An 18943-nucleotide genomic window follows, 5' to 3' on the forward strand; every position below is an offset into this window, starting at 1 on the left:
TGCATGCAAGGCGCTAAGCACTCTACCAACTGAGCTACACATCCCCAGCTGCAGATAGCCCTTTTTTATATTTTATTAGAGACAAGGCCTAGCTGAGTTGCTTATGGCCTCACTAAACTGCTGGATTGGGTTTGAACTTGGGATCCTCCTTCCTCACCCTCCCTCTCTGGGATAACAGGCATGCACCACCACACATGGCTCCAGTTTTTCTTTTGATTAAAACATTTAAAGGGCTGGGGCTATTGCTCAATGGTAGAGCACTTGCCTATGAAGACCCAGATTCTATCTCCAGCACCACAAAAACAACAACAAAAAAAAATGCTTCACTATAACAACACCCTAATATAATGTCTGGAATTAGGGCTGGGGTTGTGGCTCAGTAGTAGAGCACTTGCCTAGCATGTGTGAGGCACTGGGTTCGATTCTCAGCACTGCATATGAATAAATGAATAAAATAAAGGTCCATCAACAACAAAAAAGTATTTAAAAAAATAATGTCTGAAACTGATTTCAAAATAATCTACTGAGGGGGAGGTTCAGCGGATATATAAATATATATATATAATTCAGCTATGAGATAATAATTGTTGAAACTGTGGCAGGTACTTGGGGAAACATTATAGTATTTTTTTTACTTTTGAATATGCTTATAATTTTCCAAAAGAAAAAGAGTTAAATACCTAAGGAATTTTTAATATCTAGTTCAGTGTCCTATATCCTAGAACAGATAAAATAACCTGTTTTGATTATTTTATATTAAGGTATAACGAGTCCTGGCTCAACCTTTAAGGTCCTAATCCTTGTCTTTATGGACAATTTAGTTGTAATTCTGCTTGATACCTCCATATTCCTTGATCTGCCATTACACACTGCACTTAGGAAAGATCAGGAAGTTTTATCCAGGCATCTGGACTTAACCCACTCTGATCAAAGAATTTATTTTACTGACCAATATGTAACTTATTCAACATTTTTCACAATAAAAACACAAAGTAATAAAGGTCAAAGATCTGATATACAGAAGACATGTGAGGCAAAAACAAATAAGGAACATTTTTTTTCCTGCTGAAAGATTAGTACAAGGGGCTGGAGTTTGGGCTCAGTGGTAGAGCACTTGCCTGGCATGTGTGTAGCCCTGGATTCAATCCTCAGCATTACATATAAATTAATTAATTAATTTAATTAATTAAAAGATCCATTGACAACTAAAAAATATTTTTTAAAAAAGATTAGTACAAACTACTCCAATTCTACAGAACACCAGAATCAGTTTACTCCACTCCACCCTTTTTCTCCCACTACACATTTCCTCCTAGTATAGCAAGTTAAAAACTATTCTTCCTTGTAAATGTGAACTAAAGAATACTGTGCAGCTAGTTATTAAACTTTAAGTGGTCAAAACTATGAACTTTATAAATGCAAAGTAAAACTACACATCACAAAAAAAACACATACACAAATTACTTTGGGATTAAGAAATTTCTGATCTAAAACATCACGTCACTAATTGTAGACACTTAACAAACTCTCTGTAGTGATTTCTTTTTTTTTTTAAGAGAGAGTGAGAGAGAGAGGGGGACAGAGAGAGAGAGAATTTTAACATTTATTTTTTTTTCTTAATTCTCGGCAGACACAACATCTTCGTTTGTATGTGGTGCTGAGGATCGAACCCGGGCCGCACGCATGCTAGGTGAGCACGCTACCGCCTGAGCCACATCCCCAGCCCTCTCTGTAGTGATTTCAGTAAATAATTACCTTGCCTTAACTTAAATAGCAAGGGAACAGCTCTGAAGTATTCAAGAAGATCATAAGTAATACAGTAACACATTAGAATTGTAGCTAATTTACTTCCAGAAACCTGTGATAGTGATTTAAAAAATGTAAAAATCACAATAAGACATAATAGGCATCCATTATTTCCTTGAACAGGAGTTCTGACTTACCTTATAAAATAGTATTCTAGTTTCTTACTTAACTGTCATAAAATACACAGAAAACATCCTGATGAGCTGACTAAAAACAGTACTGGCCTAGCAAGGCACACACACACACACACCTGTAATATCAGCTATCGCAGAGACTGAGACAGGAGAAACACAAGTTCTAGGCCACTCTGGGCAATTTAGTGAGATCATATCTCAAAAAGGGATAGGATGTAGTTCTGTGGCAGTTTGTTTGCCTAATATGTGAGAGACCCTGGGTTCTATCCCCATTACCCACCCCTAAACAAATACACACAACACAGTACTCTACCAAAAACCCTGAAACAAGAATCAGTTAATCTTGGTTCTGGTTCTAATAATTTATTAAATCTGTGGTCTTGGCAAATTGCAACCTCAGTAGAACAATTTTCTCACCTGGAAAATGAAACAAATTACTAGATGATTGTTATAACTTGCAGCTATAGTCCTGTATGGTATCGGACACATGTAATCCCAGCAATTCAGGAGTCTGAGGTAGGAGGATCGCCAAACTTGAGGCCAGCCTTGAAAACTTAGCAAGATCCTATGTTAAAATAAAAATTGAAAAAGGGCTGGGGGTGTAGCTCAGTGATACAGCAGCCCTGGGTTCAATCCCCCATACTGAAAAAAAGAAAAGTGACTTCCAGCTACAAAATTTGCCCATAAGCTAACATCCTGTTTAAGAATAAATCAGCTGAGTATGCATTACTAAAAACAATTACCAATTAGCAACATCCTTTTCCTCTACAATTAAATGTCTCTGTATTAATTCACATGACCCTCAGACAAACTCACTTAAGGACTCAAAACCCCAACCCATAATTCTAAAATGCTAGCACCCCACTCTTTGTATCCAGGTATCTCATAGGACAGTAATATATAACTCAACAGGGCATTTGGATACAAGTTTAGAGCTAATGAAGATTAAAATAAAAGAGTGGAGTATTGCTACAAATGAAGAGGGGGAAAACGGAGACTCAGGGTCACAGTGTCAACAGAAGACCCAAAACTAAAAGTTACATAAAGCATGATCTTAGTCCAATGTTTTGGCAATATTTTATTCTATTAATAACCTTATGTCCCATATACCAAAAATCTGTTGGTTTATTTTATATTACCCAAAGCCTCAAAGTTACTTAATTGCCACATTAATGATTTAGGCTTAGGTGGAAAATCAAGCTACTGTCACTTAATTCAGGATATATCATATCTACCATGCTTTTCTCTCATCATTTGTTTATTATCTTATCCTGTTGAAAACAGAAAGCTTACTTCTCACAGAGATATGGTTCCAGGGAAGGAGACTTTACTTTTCTTCTTCTTCCTGTCACACTTCCTAATACTAAAAAAGCATACACAACCAGAAATATTTATTATCTATCAATACACATATTGTGGGGGTTTGGGGTTTGTTTGTTTGTTTAGGTACCAGGGATTGAACTCAGGGGCACTCAACCACTGAGCCACATCCCCAGCCATATTTTTGTATTTTATTTATAAACAGGTTCTCACTGAGTTGCTTAGCACCTTGCTTTTGCTGAGGCTGGCTTTGAACTCATAATCAATCATCCTGCCTCAGCCTCCCAAACTGCTGGGATTTACAGACCTGTGCCACCACATCTGGCTCTTGTCGATTCTTAATAATTTCAATTTAAGAAATTCTTTCTGACTGTGTCTCCAAAATTTAAAACCATCAAAGAGAGGAACGATACTGGAAGAATAGTCAATCAAAGGAGAAACAAATTCAAATTAAAAACCAGAAATAGCACTTTCACTTCAATGAGGCTCCCAAGCAGACGCAGAGATGCAGATCTTTGTGAAGACTCTGACAGTTAAGATCATCTTCCATGAGGTTGAGCCCAGTGACAGCTTCGAGAATGTCAAAGCCAAAATTCAAGAGAAGGACAGCATTATGCCTGACCAACAGTGTGAGATATTTGTGGGCAAACAGCTGGAGGATGGCACTCTCACATTACAACATCCAGAAAGAGTCCACCCTGCACTTCATGCTTCACCTGTGAGATGATATCATTGAACCTTCCCTGTACCAGTTTGCCCAGAAGTACAACTGTAAAAAGATGATCTGTCACCAAGTATTAATGCCTGCCTGCAACCCTGTGCTGTCAACTACAGCAAGAAGTGCGGCCACACCAACAATATCCACCCCAAGAAGAGGTTCAAATAAAGCCCTTCCACTGGCTCCTTTCCCCAAAAGGGCAGCCTCCTGCCCAAGCCCCGTGGATGGCCTTGGGACCTCAATAAAGCTTCCCTTACATTGACTGGAGGAAAAAAACAGAAATAAATCAAAATGACAGGGAATAAAAATCATTTCCCAGCCAGGCATGGTGGAACATCTCTCTAATACCAGCAGCTCAGGAGGCTGAGGCAGGAGGATCACGAATTCAAAGCCAGCTTCAGCAATTTAGAGAGGCCATAAGCAACTTAGCAAGACCCTGTGTGAACATATATGAAAAAAAGGGGGCTGGAGATATAGCTCAGTTAGTAGAGTGCTTGCCCTGCATACACAAGGTCTTGGGTTCAATCCTCAGCACCATATAAATAAAGATATTGTGTCCACCTAAAATTTAAAAAATAAATATTTAAAAAAAAAACAAACACATTTCAATTTTAAGAATCAAAAACACTACAGGACTGGGGATCTAGGTCAGGTGGTAGGGTGCTTGCCTCGCATGCACAAGGCCCTCGGTTCAATCCCAGCCCCACAAAGAAAAAACGACAACAACACTAAAATACTGGATGACTTTAACACACCTCTCTCACAACTAGAAAGATCTTCCAAACAAAAACTAAACAAAGAAACTATAGAACTAAATAATGCAATCAATAATTTAGACTTAACCTACATAGAATATTTCATCAATGAGCAAATCCAATTTCTTCTCAGTAGCACATGGATCCTTCTCTAAAACAGACCATATCTCGGGCTGGGGATGTGGCTCAAGCGGTAGCGCGCTCGCCTGGCATGCGTGTGGCCCGGGTTCGATCCTCAGCACCACATACCAACAAAGATGTTGTGTCCGCTGAGAACTAAAATAAATAAATAAACAAATTTTCTCTCTCTCTCTCTCTCCCCCCCCTCCTCTCTTTAAAATAAATAAATAAATAAAACGGACCATATCTTATGCCACAAAGCAATTCTTGGCAAATACAAAAAAATAGAAATACTAGCCTGCATTCCATCAGATCATAATGAAATGAAATTAGAAATAAACAATAAAACAAAAAATAGGGGCTAGGGCTGTAGCTCAGGGGCAGAGCTCTTGCCCAGCATGGGTGAGGTACTGGGTTCGAGCCTTAGTACCACATAAAAATAAACAAAATAAAGGCATGCTGTTCATCTACAACTACAAAAAAAGAACTTTAAAAAAAAAAAAGCTAATCACACCTAGAGACTTGAGTAATACCCTATTGAATGATGAATGGATACAGAAGAAATCAGCAATGAAATAAAAAATACTTAGAGGTAAATGATAACACCAATACAATATATCAAAATCTCTGGAACACTCTGAAGGCAGTGCTAAAAGCAAAATTCATTGCATTGAGCTCATTCATTAAAAGAATAGAAAGTCAATGAATAAATGACCTAACATTACATCTCAAAGCCCTAAAAAGAACAAATCAACAGAAGACAGAAAACAATTAAAATCAGAGCTGAAATCAATGAAATTGAAACAAAAGAAATAATGCAAAAATGTGACAAAACAGAAAGTTGGTTATGTGAAAAAATAAACAAAATTGATAAATCCTTAACCATGTTAAGGAAGAGTGAGAGAAAACTTAAATTACTAAAATTCATGATGAAAAAGGAAATATCACGATGGACACTACTAAAATACAGAAGTTAATCAGAAACTATTTTGAAAATTTATATTCCAGTAAAATAGAAAATCTTGAAAACGTCAACAAAATTCTAGAGACATATGATGTACCCAAACTGAATCAGGAGGACACACACAATTTTAGCAGACCAATTTCAAGCAAAGAAATAGAAGACATCATCAAAAGCCTACCAATCAAGAAAAGCCCAGAACCAGACAGATTCTCAGCCGAGTTCTACAAGACCTTCAAGGAAAAATTAACACCAATACTCCTCAAATTATTCCATGAAATAGAAAAGGAGGGAATCCTTCCAAATTCATTCTACGAGGCTAATATCACCTTGATACCAAAACCAGACAAAGACACATAAAGCAAAGAAAACTTCAGACCAATATCCCTGCTGAATGTAGATGCAAAAAAATCCCAGTAAAATTCTGGAAAATTACATACAAAAACATATTTAAAAGACAGCACACCACAAAAAAGTTGGGTTCATCCCAGGGACGTAAGGTTGGTTCAACATACGGAAATCAATAAAGGTAATTCATCACATCAGTACACTTCAAAAGAAGAATCAGAGGCTGGGGCTCAGTGGTAGAGCACTTGCCTAGTGTGCATGAGACACTGGGTTCGATTCTTTTTTTTTTTTTTTTAAGAGAGAGTGAGACAGGAGGAGAGAGAGAATTTTAATATTTATTTTTTAGTTATTGGCGGACACAACATCTTTGTTTTTTTTTTGTATATGGTGCTGAGGATCGAACCTGGGCCGCACGCATGCCAGACAAGCACGCTACCGCTTGAGCCACATCCCCAACACCATATATAAATAAGTAAATAAAATAAAGGTCCATCAACTAATAAAAATATTTTAAAAATAAATAAAAATAAGAATCATATGATCATCTCAATAGACACAGAAAAAGCCTTTGACAAAATACAGCACTCATGTTCAAAACACTAGAAAAACTAGGGATAATAGGAACATACCTGGGCATTGTAAAAGCTACAGATGTTAAACCTAAGGTCAACATCATTAAATGGAGAAAATTTAAAAGCATTCCCCCCCCCCAAAAATGGAACAAGACAAGGATGCAATCTTTCGCCACTTTTTTTTTTTTTTTTAGAATTTTAACATTTATTTATTTTTTCTTAGTTCTCGGCGGACACAACATCTTTGTTGGTATGTGGTGCTGCTGAGGATCGAACCCGGGCCGCACGCATGCTAGGCGAGCGCGCTACCGCTTGAGCCACATCCCCAGGCCCCCTCTTTCGCCACTTTTATTCAATGCTGTCCTTGAAACTCTAGCCAGAGCAATTAATAGAAGAAAGAAAGAGTTATGAATAGGAAAAGAAGAACTCAAACTACCACTGTTTGTTGAAGACATGATTCTATGTTTAGAATATCCAAAAAATTCCACTAGAAAACTACTAGAACTAATAAATGAATTCAGCAAAGTAGCATGATATAAAATTAACACCACTAATCAAATGCATTTCTCTACATCAATGATGAATCCACTGAAAGAGAAATTAGGAAAACTACCCCATTCACTATAGCCTCAAAAAAATTTTGAGAATCAATCTAACAAAAGAGGTAAAAGACCTCCACAATGAAAACTACAGGACACTAAAGAAATTAAAGAAGACCTCAGAAGACGGAAAGTTCTCCCATGTTCTAGGATAGGCAAAATTAACACTGTCAAAATGGCCATACTACCAAAACCATTGTACAGATTTAATGCAATTCCTGTTAAAAAAATCCCAATGACATTTTTCATAGAAATAGAAAAGGCAATCATGAAATTTGTTTGGAAATATAAGAAACCCAGAATAGCCAAAGCAATCCTTAACAAGAAAAGTAAAGCAGAAAGCATCATAATACCAGACTTTAAGTTACACTACTGAGTCACAATAACAAAAACAGCATGGCACTGGCAACAAAACAGATGTGTAGACCAATGGTCCAGAATAGAAGAAACAGAGACAAATCCACATAACTACATTTTTCTCATACTAGACAAAGGTACCAAAAACATACATTGGAGAAAAGACAGTCTCTTCAACAAATGGTACTGGGAAAACTGGAAATCAATATGTAGCAAAATTAAACCAAACCCCTCTCTCTCACCCTGCCCAAAAATCAACTCAAAGTGGATCAAGGACTTAGGCATTAGAACAGAGACCCTGTGACTAATAGAAGAAAAAGTAGGCCCAAATCTTCACCATGTTGGCTTAGGACTTGACAAGATTCCTAAAGTACCAGAAGTAAAATTAAGAATCAATAAATGGGATTAAATCAAACTAAAGGCTTCTTCACAGCAAAGGAAACAATAATATGAAGAGAGCCTACAGAATGGGAGAAAATCTTTACCACAGGCATCTCAAATAGAGGATTAATCTCTAGGATATATAAAGAACTCAAAAAAACTTAACACCAAAAAAACAACCCAATCAATAAATTAGGTTAAAGACTGAATGGACACTTCACAGAAGATATACAATTGATCAACCAATATATGAAAAAATGTTCAGAATCTCTAGCAATTAGAGAAATGCAATTCAAAACTACACTGAGATTCCATCTTTCTTCAGTCAGAATGGCAACTATCAAGATTACAAACAACAGGGCTGGGATTGTACCTCAGTGGTAGACCATTTACCTAACACAGAGGCACTGGGTTTAATTCTCAGCACTGCCTAGAATAAATAAAGGTTCATTGACAACTAATATATATGTATGTATTTTAAAAAAAGATTACAAGCAACAATCCATTTATTTTACTTGCTTTACAATTTTTAAAAAGTTTTAAATTTGTTCTAGTTGGTTATATGTGACAGTAGAATGCATTTTGACACATCATACATAAATAGAGTGTAACTTCTCATTCTTCTGGTTGTACATAGTGTAGGATTACACCTGTCATGTAATTATATATACATATAGAATAATAATGTTCGATTCATTCTACTTACTATTCTTCCTACTCTCATACCAATCCCCTTCCTTCACTCCCCTCTGTCTAAACCAAAGTACCTCTATTCTTCCCTAGCCCCACCTCCATCATAAATTAGATTCTGCATACCAGAGAAAACATTCCACTTTTAGTTCTTTGGGATTGACTTGTTTTGCTCCATATTCTCCAGTTCTATCCATTTACTGGCAAATGCCAAACTTTTCATTCTTCCATTGTGTGTGTGTGTGTATATATGTGTGTGTGTATGTATGTGTGTGTGTGTGTGTGTGTGTGTATCACAGTTTCTTTATCCATTCATCGTTGAAGAGCACATATGTTGGCTCCATAGTTTAGCTATTGTGAATTGAGCTGCTATAAACATTGACGTGGCTGCATTACTATAGTATGCTGATTTTAAGTCCTTTGGGTATAAACAGAGGAGTGGGACAGCTGTGTCAAATGGTGTTCCAATTCTAGTTTTCTGAGCATTGAAAAAAAGTTAAAATAGTAAAATTTAAGCTTTACATATTTTATCACAATAAAAAGGATGGAAACAAAAAAATCTATGAAAGCTACAACACAGTGCAAAATATGATTGCAAATTTAATGAATACAAAGTAAAAGTGTGTATGTCCAAAAATTAAAAGAATCATGGGGTAAGACATAAAACCACTGCTTTGAGGCAACAAAACCAATGGGAGCAATTTTGGCCCTAGGACATAGGTAAAATCTGGAGATAATTTTGACTGACACAAGCATCATGGGAATTGTCACTGGCTTCTGATGGGTAAAAACAAACACTACTACCAAACACCTTACAATGCAAATAAGAGTCCCTCCACAACAAATGATTATTTGGCCCAATAGTCAACGGTGCCCCTTTAAGAAATACTGCTTTTGGGCTGGGACTGTGACTCAGCAGTACCCGCAGGACCCAGGTTCAATCCTCAGCACCACATAAAAATAAAGGCATTGTGTTGTGTCCATCTACACCTAAAAAATAAATATTTAAAAATTGGGGTTTTGACTCAGTGGTGGAGTTGCTTCATACACATAAGGCATTGGATTCAATCCTCAGCAACACATAAAAATAAATAAAATAAAGATATTGTGTCCATCTACTACTAAAATAAAATTAAAAAAAAAAAACTTTGGCTGGGCAAGGTGGTGCATGCCTACAAACTCAGCAACTTAGGAGGCTGAAGCAGGAGGATCACAAGTTTAAAGCCAGGCTCAGCAACTTAGCGAGGCACAAAGCAAATTAGTGAGACCCTGTCTCAAAATAAAAAGGGCTGTGGATGGAGCTTAGTGTTGAATTGAACTCACTCCTGAGTTCAATTCCCAGTATCAATCAGTCAACATTTGGAGAGATTTTTCTTATTTAATGTATCGTTTATCTTTAATGCCTCTACAGCAAACTAACACATTAAAAACTCAGTGTGGGCTGGGGATAAAGTACAGTTGGTAGAGTGCTTGCCTCACATGCACAGTTCAATACCCAGCACCATTAAAAAAAAAAAAAAAAAAAGCTCAGTTTGGGACCTACCAACTTTTTCTTTCCCCTGTAATCCTCCATCACAATACACAATTTTTACTCCAAGAGATATGAGAAACCAAAGAACAAAAATGAGAAAATCAAAGAGTCACACAAGCAATATTTTTCTGCATGTGCAAATGTTCTTAAAGGATTATAACAAGCAGAAACAATCTGGAATGGTAAGCTATGATACAGACCAGTCCATATGTTGGTATTTTACTATTATCTACCACATTTTAATTTTTTTATTTTAACATTTTAATTTTTGATCACTTTAATTTGTTTCATTGCACCAATTTATATTTGAATTTGAGATCTGCTACTGTTTTATACCATCATTTCCTGATAATAATTTAACTTTTAAAATATTTTTCCACAGTGCTCTTTGGCAGTACATGTTCTAAAACTGGAATGATACCAAGATTAGCGTGGTGCCAGAGAATGACATGCAAATTCATAAAGCAGCCCATTTTTAAAATTTATTTATTTATTTATACATACCCAGTATTGAACCCAGGGGGCTTAACTACTGAGCAACATTCCAAGCCCCCCCCCTTTTTGTTTGAGATAGGATCTCCCTACATTGCTCTGGCTGGTATCAAAATTTTGATTCTCCTGGCTCAGCCTCCCTAGCCACTGGGATTGCAGTCATGGACTACCAAGCCTGGCAAAGCATTCCATAATTTTTAAAAAGAAAAAAAATAGCTTGGTATGGTGGTGCATGTTTGTAATCCCAGTGACTGAAGAGGTTGAGGCAAGAGGATCACATGCCCAAGACTAGCCTTAAAAATGTGGCAAGATGGGGCTGGGGATGTGGCTCAAGCGGCATCACGCTGGCCTGGCATGCATGCGGCCCGGGATTGATCCTCAGAACCACATACAAACAAAGATGCTGTGTCAGCCAAAAACTGAAAAATAAATATTAAAAAATTCTCTCTCTAAAAAAAAATGTGGCAAGACACTGTCTCAAAAATTAAAAAAAATAAATAATTTTTTAAATGGTCTGGTTATAACTAACTAGAAAAAGGTTTTAAAATATTTTTTAAAAGACTGGTTATGTAGATCAGTGGTAAAGTGTCTCCAGGTTCAATCCCTAGTACCAAATAAATAAATACCTACTTGCCTATGTTATTTTAGTATAAAAGCATTTCAGCACAGAACCTAGGCACTGCTTGTTTTACTAGGCTCCGTATCAAGAGTGACTATCTGAGCAAGTAAAAACTATTCAGAATTTTTCTGAAAATGTCACACTTCCTAAAAACATTTAAGAAATAACAAATCCCTGTTTATTGTTTTAAATACAAAGATATAAATGTCACAAGGGAGGGAAGAAATTACAAATTTTGAGTGATAAGGCAGTAATATGTAAATCAGATCTGTACTTTACATTATTACTTTTTTATTTTTTTTAATTTGGGACAGGATCTCCTTAAGCTTCCAAGGCTGGCCTGGAACTTGGGATCCAGTCTCAGTCTCCCAAGTCTTAGAGATTATAGGCATGTGCCACTATGCCTGGTTCTACCTTATTACTTTTTAGTTTTCTTTACATAATACCTAAAACATTTAAATTGCAACCAAGGTCACCATATTTGTGTGAGTCAAATTACATGGAACATTAACAAATGTTTTGTTTAAGCACTTTGATTTTAGCTTTATCAAACAGTTCATTTCATCTATGTACCATTACCTATAAACTCACCCAAAGGCAGAATCTTCTAATGAAGACAGTGATGAAGAATGTGCCAAGAGGCAAGAAAATTAGGGTTAAAAGTTTTGTTCTAGTTATGATTGGCTGTAAAAATAATGGGGTGGTTTTTTATTGATTTTATTAAATACATGACAGCAAAATGCATTACAATTCTTTTTTTTTTTGAATTTTTTTAATATTTATTTTTTAGTTATTGGCGGACACAACATCTTCGTTTGTATGTAGTGCTGAGGATCAAACCCGGGCCGCACGCATGCCAGGCGAGCGTGCTACCACTTGAGCCACATCCCCAGGCCCTACAATTCTTATTACACATACAGAGCACAATTTTTCATATCTTTGTATATAAAGTATGTTCACGCCAATTCATGTCTTTATGCATGTACTTTGTTTTTTTGCATTATAATTCTTATTACACATATATACCATAATTTTTCATATCTGTTTGTATATAAAGTAGGTTGACACCCAATTCATGTCTTCATACATGAACTTTGGATAATGATGTCCATCACATTCCACCATCCTTGCTAATCCCCTGCCTCCTTCCTTTCCCTTCCTCCCCTCTTCCCTATCTAGAATTCATCTATTCCTCCCATGTTACCCCTCCCTACCCCACTATGAGTCAGCCTCCTTATATCAGAGAAAACATTCAGCATTTGTTTTTTGGGGGGGATTGGCTAACTTCACTTAGCATTACCTTCTCCATCGCCATCCATTTACCTGCAAATGCCATGATTTTATTCTCTTTTATTGCTTAGCAATATTCTATTATGTATATATGCCACATTTTTTATCCATTCGTCCACTGAAGGGCATCTAGGTTGGCTCCACAGTTTAGCTATTGTGAATTGTGCTGCTATAAACATTGATGTGGCTGTGTCCCTGTAGTATGCTGTTTTTAAGTACTTTGGGTATAGTCCGAGGAGAGGGATAGCTGGGTCAAATGGTGGTTCCATTCCCAGATTTCCGAGGAATCTCCATACTGCTTTCCATATTGGCTGCACCAATCTGCAGTCCCACCAGCAATATATGAGTGTACCTTTTTTCCCCTGGGGTTTTTTGTTATTGTTTTTTGTTTGGGTTTTGAGTTTTGTAACAGAAAATGAACCCAGAGGTGCTCAGCCACTGAGTCACATCCTCAGCCCTCTTTATTCTTTGTTTTGAGACAGGGTTTCACTAAATTGCTGAGGTTGGCTTTGAACTTGTGATCCTCCTGTCTCAAGTCTCCTGAGCTGCTGGGATTACAGGCATGTGCCACCATGCCTGACTAAGAAAAGGGTCTTGTGCAAAGGGTATAGCTCAGTATTAGAATGTTTGCTTAGCAGGTGAGAGCCCTGGGTTCAATCTCCAACACTGCGTAAGAAATTGGGGGAAGATCTTTAGAAGAGAACTGGAGTTCTCGGTAGAATGGATTTAAAAGGGCTTGGCACAATGGTATACACCTGCAGTCCCAGCAGCTCAGAGACAGAGGCAGGAGGATCACAAGTTCAAGCCAGCCTCAGCAAATTAGTGAAGCCCTCAGCAACTCAGTGAGACCCTGTCTCAAAACAAACAATAAAAAGCGCTAGGGATGTTGCTCAGTGGTTAAGCACACCTGGGTTCGATTCCTGGTACCAAAAAGGTAAGCGGCAGAGATACAGAGAAGGGAAAATAGCATCTATTTTTGTAATTAAAACAGATAACACTAGCTCCAGTCCAGAAAAACATATCAAAAATGTTTAGAAATCAGATGTCAAAAATAAATCACAGAAACCCATCAATGGTTGGCAACATTTAGGAATACAGGTTATTTTTATCTTTTACTATTATATTTGGAATGGAAAAGGAAGGAGGAAAAAAGTATACACAAAAGCCAACTTTAGGGGCTGAGGTTGTGGCTCAGTGGAAAGCGTTTGCCTAGCATGTGTGAGGCACTAGGTTCGATCCTCAGTACCACATAAAAATAAATAAGTAAAATAAAGGTATTATGTCCATCTACAACTAAAAAATGTTTTTTAAAAGTCAACTTTACCTGCCTTGAAATCCCAGCTTTTAGACATCACATTCTATTCCTGACTCAAGTACCAAAACACCTAACATTTATTATAACATATGTGTCCATATCACTCAGTTGATACTTAGGATGTGCTACTATTTGGAAGGAGGCAGTAGATATAATTGGAGGTATATCCCTATATTCTCTAAGTCTAAAGAAATGTTCTGGGACTGAGGCTGTGGCTCAGTGACAGAGCACTTGCCTCGAATTTGTGAGGCACTGGGTTCAATCCTCAGGACCACATAAAAATAAATACCAAATAAAGATATTGTGCCCATGTATAACTGAAAAAATATTTTAAAAAAAGAAATGTTCTGTGTTGAAAGTGCAGCTCACTGGTACAGTGCCTACTTAACATGTGTGAAGCTGGAGGTTGCATCCCTAGCACAATTAATCAAGAACAAAAAATTGTTCTATCTTTTCAGTATTTAAAACTAGTATAATGTTTCCCACACAATAGACTTACATACATCACACTCTTGGTCAAGATATCCACAGGCTTCCCATGTTCATACATAAGGATAAAGGACAAACTCCTAAGCACAGCATAGGAAGCTCTCTGCAGGGGGAACTTGTACTTTCCTTTCCAATCTTATCTTACTACAACTTTTAGATGAAAGAAATTCTATTTTCCTTCTCCCACAGAATTTTCTTTTACTTCTCTTATAATAAGCAAAACATTATTATAGTTATTTATTTAAACTCAGAGTACTCTCTAATGGAATGTAAGTACCCTGAAGGAGAAAACTAGTGTGAATTCATCTTTTATTCTCCATTAAGGGAAATAACAGGGCTGGGGATGTGGCTCAAGCGGTAGCGCGCTTGCCTGGCACGCGTGCAGCCCGGATTCGATCCTCAGCACCACATACAAAGAAAGATGTTGTGTCCACCGAAAACTAAAAAATAAATATTAAAAAAAAAATTGTCTCTGGGGCTGGGGATGTGGCTCAAGCGGTAGCGCGCTCACCTAGCATGCGTGCGGCCCGGGTTCGATCCTCAGCAGCACCACATACCAACAAAGATGTTGTGTCCGCCGAGAACTAAGAAAAAATAAATAAATGTTAAAATTCTCTCTCTCTCTCTGTGCCCCCCTCTCTCTCACTCTCTCTTTAAAAAAAAAATTGTCTCTCTCACTCTCTCTCTTAAAAAAAAGGGGGAAATAAGAAATAAATTTGTACAGAGGAACAGTAAATGTTTATTAAGATGAGAACAGGACCAGGCATGATGACACACACCTATATTCCCAGCAATTCAAGAGGCTGAGAAAGGAGGACTACAAATTCATAAGACTGGTAATGAGCAAAAGTAAAAACAAACAAACAAAAAAAACATCCCTAGGGCTGGGGTTGTGGCTCAGCGGTAGAGCGCTCACCTAGCATGTGTGAGTCCCTGGGTTCGATCCTCAGCCCCACATAAAAATAAATAAATAAAATAAAGGTATTGTGTTCAACTACAACTAAAAAATAAATACCAAAAAAAAATTTTTAAAAAAGAACATATCACTTCATACTATTCCTATGAAAATACATAATCATAAGACAAATTCAACTGACTCTGGAGGCTGAGACAGGAGGATCACAAGTTCAAGGCAAACCTGGATGACTTAGCAAAACCCTGCTTCATAATAAAACATAAAAAGGCTGAAAATGTAACTCATAGATTGCCCCTCATTACCTTCTCCCCCAAGAAAAAGTAAAAAAAAAATAGCAAAGAAAACTTCTCCAAACTAAAGAGACATGAAAATGAAATGCAATGCTGTGTTCCAGAACTGGATCATCCACCAGAAATTAAGAAAAGTTTGCTTTCATTATAAAGAACATTATGAAGCAAATAGCAAATGTGAATAAGGGCTGTAGGTTAGGAAATAATATTGTATCAATGCTAATTTCTAAGATTGCTAACAATATACTAGGGTACCTCAGAGAATAGGCTTGTTGGAGAAATACAATTCAATGTACTCAGGAATGAGAGGCATCATGTCTGCAATTTACTCTCAAATGATTAAGAAAGATAATAATAGGCCAGGCACTGTGGCACATGCCTTCAATCCCAGCAGCTCTGGAGGCAGAGGCAGGAGGATCTCGAGTTCAAAGCCAGCCTCAGCAACATAGTAAGGCCCTTAGCAGCTCAGCAAGACCCTGTCTCTAAATAAAATACAAAATAGGGTGGGAGATGTGGCTCAGTGGTAAAGGGTCCCTGAGTTCAATTCACAGTACCCCCCCCCAAAAAAGAAAGATAATAATAATACAAAAAGAATAAAATAAATGTGAATAAATAAAGAGCATATGAGAATCTGAATTTGTCTCCTATTTCTACAAATTTTATATAAGTATGAAAGTAATAGTATTTTTTTTTTACTTTTTATACCTTATAAAAAGGGGATAACTCTTTTATATCCTTGTAGATATTAGGCTTTATCCCCTGAAGCTAAAGTTATTTAAAAAATTATTTAGGAAAGTTCAATAGTCTATGCCTATAATCCCAGCAACTGGGGAAGCTGAAGCAGAAAGATTATATTTATAAAGCCATTGAGGAAAACCCTGTCTCAAAATAATAAATAAAAAAGGACTGAGTATTATCTCAGTGGTAAGAGTGCCTGAGGCACTCTTCAGGACTGAGGTATAACCCAGTGGCAGAGTCCACACTTTGTGAGTATGAGGCCTGGTTCAATCTCTAGACAAAAATAATAATAATAATAATTAAATAAATAAAATATGGCACAAAGTCAGTAAGATACTGACTAGAAAATTTTATTATTTGGAGGAAGGAATTAGAGATTGAACCCAGGATTTGGGGGGGATACTGGGGAATGAACTCAGGAGCACTTGACCACTGAGTCACATCCCCATCCCTATATTGTATTTTATTTAGAGACAGGGTCTCACTGAGTTGCTTAGCACCTTGATTTTGTTGAGGCAAAACTCATGATCCTCCCCTCTCAGCCTCCCAAGCAGCTGGGATTATAGTCATGCGCCACCACACTGGGCTGAACCCAGGACTCTTTAACACTGAGCTACATCCCCAGTCCTTTCTTTTATTTTTTGAGACAAGGTCTCACTAAATTGCCAAGGCTGGCCTCAAAATATGATCCTCCCAGGCTGGGGTTGTGACTCAGTGGCAGAGCGCTCGCCTAGCATGCTTGAGGTACTGGGTTCGATTCTCAGCACCACATAAAAATAAAATAAAGATTGTGTCCACTTAAAACTAAAAAATAAATTTTAAAAAAATATGATCCTCCTGCCTAAGCCTCCCAAGTCATTGGAATTATAAGTGAGTTGCCAGGATTTCAGGCATGTACCCAGTTAAGTAAGTCATTTTAAATAAATGTCTTGGGCTGGGGATGTGGCTCAAGCGGTTGCGTGGTCGCCTGGCATGCGTGCTCGCCTGGCATGCGTGTGGCCCGGGTTCGATCCTCAGCACCACATACAAACAAAGATGTTATGTCCGCCGAAAACTAAAAAATAAAAGTTAAAAATTCTCTCTCTTCTCCCTCTCTCTTTAAAAATAAATAAATAAATAAATGTCTTTGATTTGTGGATAAATATTAAAATTTTTTAAGTTTATTGTTTTTCACTCTACTGTCATGTATATCTAAAAAGATCATATAAGAAACATCATTTTAATAACAATTTTGGGGGGAAGGACTGAATTATTAGCCAAAGTATATATTAATAAAGATTTTGAAAAGTACTATACAAGCTCCACAGAGACAATGCCCTTACTGACTTATTTGTCAATGAAGTATTTAAAACAGTTCTAGCCAGGCCCACTGGCACACACCTTTAATCCCAGAGAGTCAGGAGGCTGAGGCAGGAGGATGGCAAGTTTAAAGCCAACCTCAGCAACTTGGCAAGATGCTGTCTCAAAATAAAAACAAAAATACATTGTTAAATTTCAAAAATAAATAAATATATGAATAACAAAAAAAATTTGGATATGTTGCTCAGTGAATAAGCACCCCTGGTTTCAATCCCTGGTACAGGAAAAAAAAAAAAACATGGTTTCTGACGCATGGCAATAGTAATCAGTAATAATGAACATTTGAGTAATTATTATATCCTAAATACTAATTCAACTACTTTATGCCCAGTAACTCAATCTTCACACCATCCAAGAAATATTTGTTAATTGATAACAATTAGTTTCTCAATAATGTAATAAATGGGTTCCTAAAAAACTCACCATACTGGGCTGGGATTGTGGCTCAGTGGTAGAGCGCTTGCCTTGCACTTATGAAGTACTAAGTTTGATCCTCAGCACCACATAAAAATAAATAAATAAAATAAAGGTATTGTGCCCATTTACAACAAAAAAAAAATCTAAAAAACTCACCATACTAAATAATGTTGTGTAACCAGTATCACAGAAATCATAAGAAAAATGGGGTTAGACACATAGCCCTTAAAACTATCTGTGACACCTTTTTTTATATATTTTTTAAATTGCCAATGGACCTTTACTTTATTTATTTATGTGATGCTGAGAATCGAACCCAGTGCCTTACACACGCTAAGCCAGCACTCTACCACTGAGCCACAACCCCAGCCCTGTGACACCATTTTTAAAGAAAGAAACCTAATGAACTGGTAGAAATGGTAGCACAGTTTTACATACTATACACAAGTTAAGTGATTAAGAAATGTACATATACAACAAAAAATACAGCACTTTACCTTGAAAAAACCCTGTAGTTTGCTTGTGGAGGTGGGCATTAGAAGGGTTGCAGCTGGTGAATTATTGTAAAGTGGTAGAAGGAAGGTTATCTGAAATCGGATGTAAAACTGTAACAAATGTAGATGGGTGTGGTTCATAACACAAGTGGTAAACTGGGGTACTTGGTAGATGTCTGAAATGTATGCATGTATCCACATGTATTTTTGTACAGCTCTGTTCAACTGGGTG

General features: G+C 37.0%; 1 protein-coding gene across 9 annotated transcripts in view; it reads right to left on the reverse strand.

Moving 5' to 3' along the window:
* Positions 1-18943, reverse strand: part of Atrx (ATRX chromatin remodeler) — a 226069-nt gene that overhangs the window by 196699 nt on the left and 10427 nt on the right. The window contains exon 2 of one of the 9 annotated variants that reach the window (XM_078034734.1): positions 15009-15081. The exons of the other annotated variants lie outside the window; for them this stretch is intronic. The gene's annotated coding sequence lies outside the window, so the exon portion shown is untranslated. The remainder of the gene's footprint in view (positions 1-15008; positions 15082-18943) is intronic. 9 annotated transcript variants of the gene reach the window in all.

Source organism: Ictidomys tridecemlineatus, chromosome X (assembly GCF_052094955.1).
Source record: "Ictidomys tridecemlineatus isolate mIctTri1 chromosome X, mIctTri1.hap1, whole genome shotgun sequence".
In the NCBI taxonomy this organism is placed as follows: Eukaryota; Metazoa; Chordata; class Mammalia; order Rodentia; family Sciuridae; genus Ictidomys; species Ictidomys tridecemlineatus.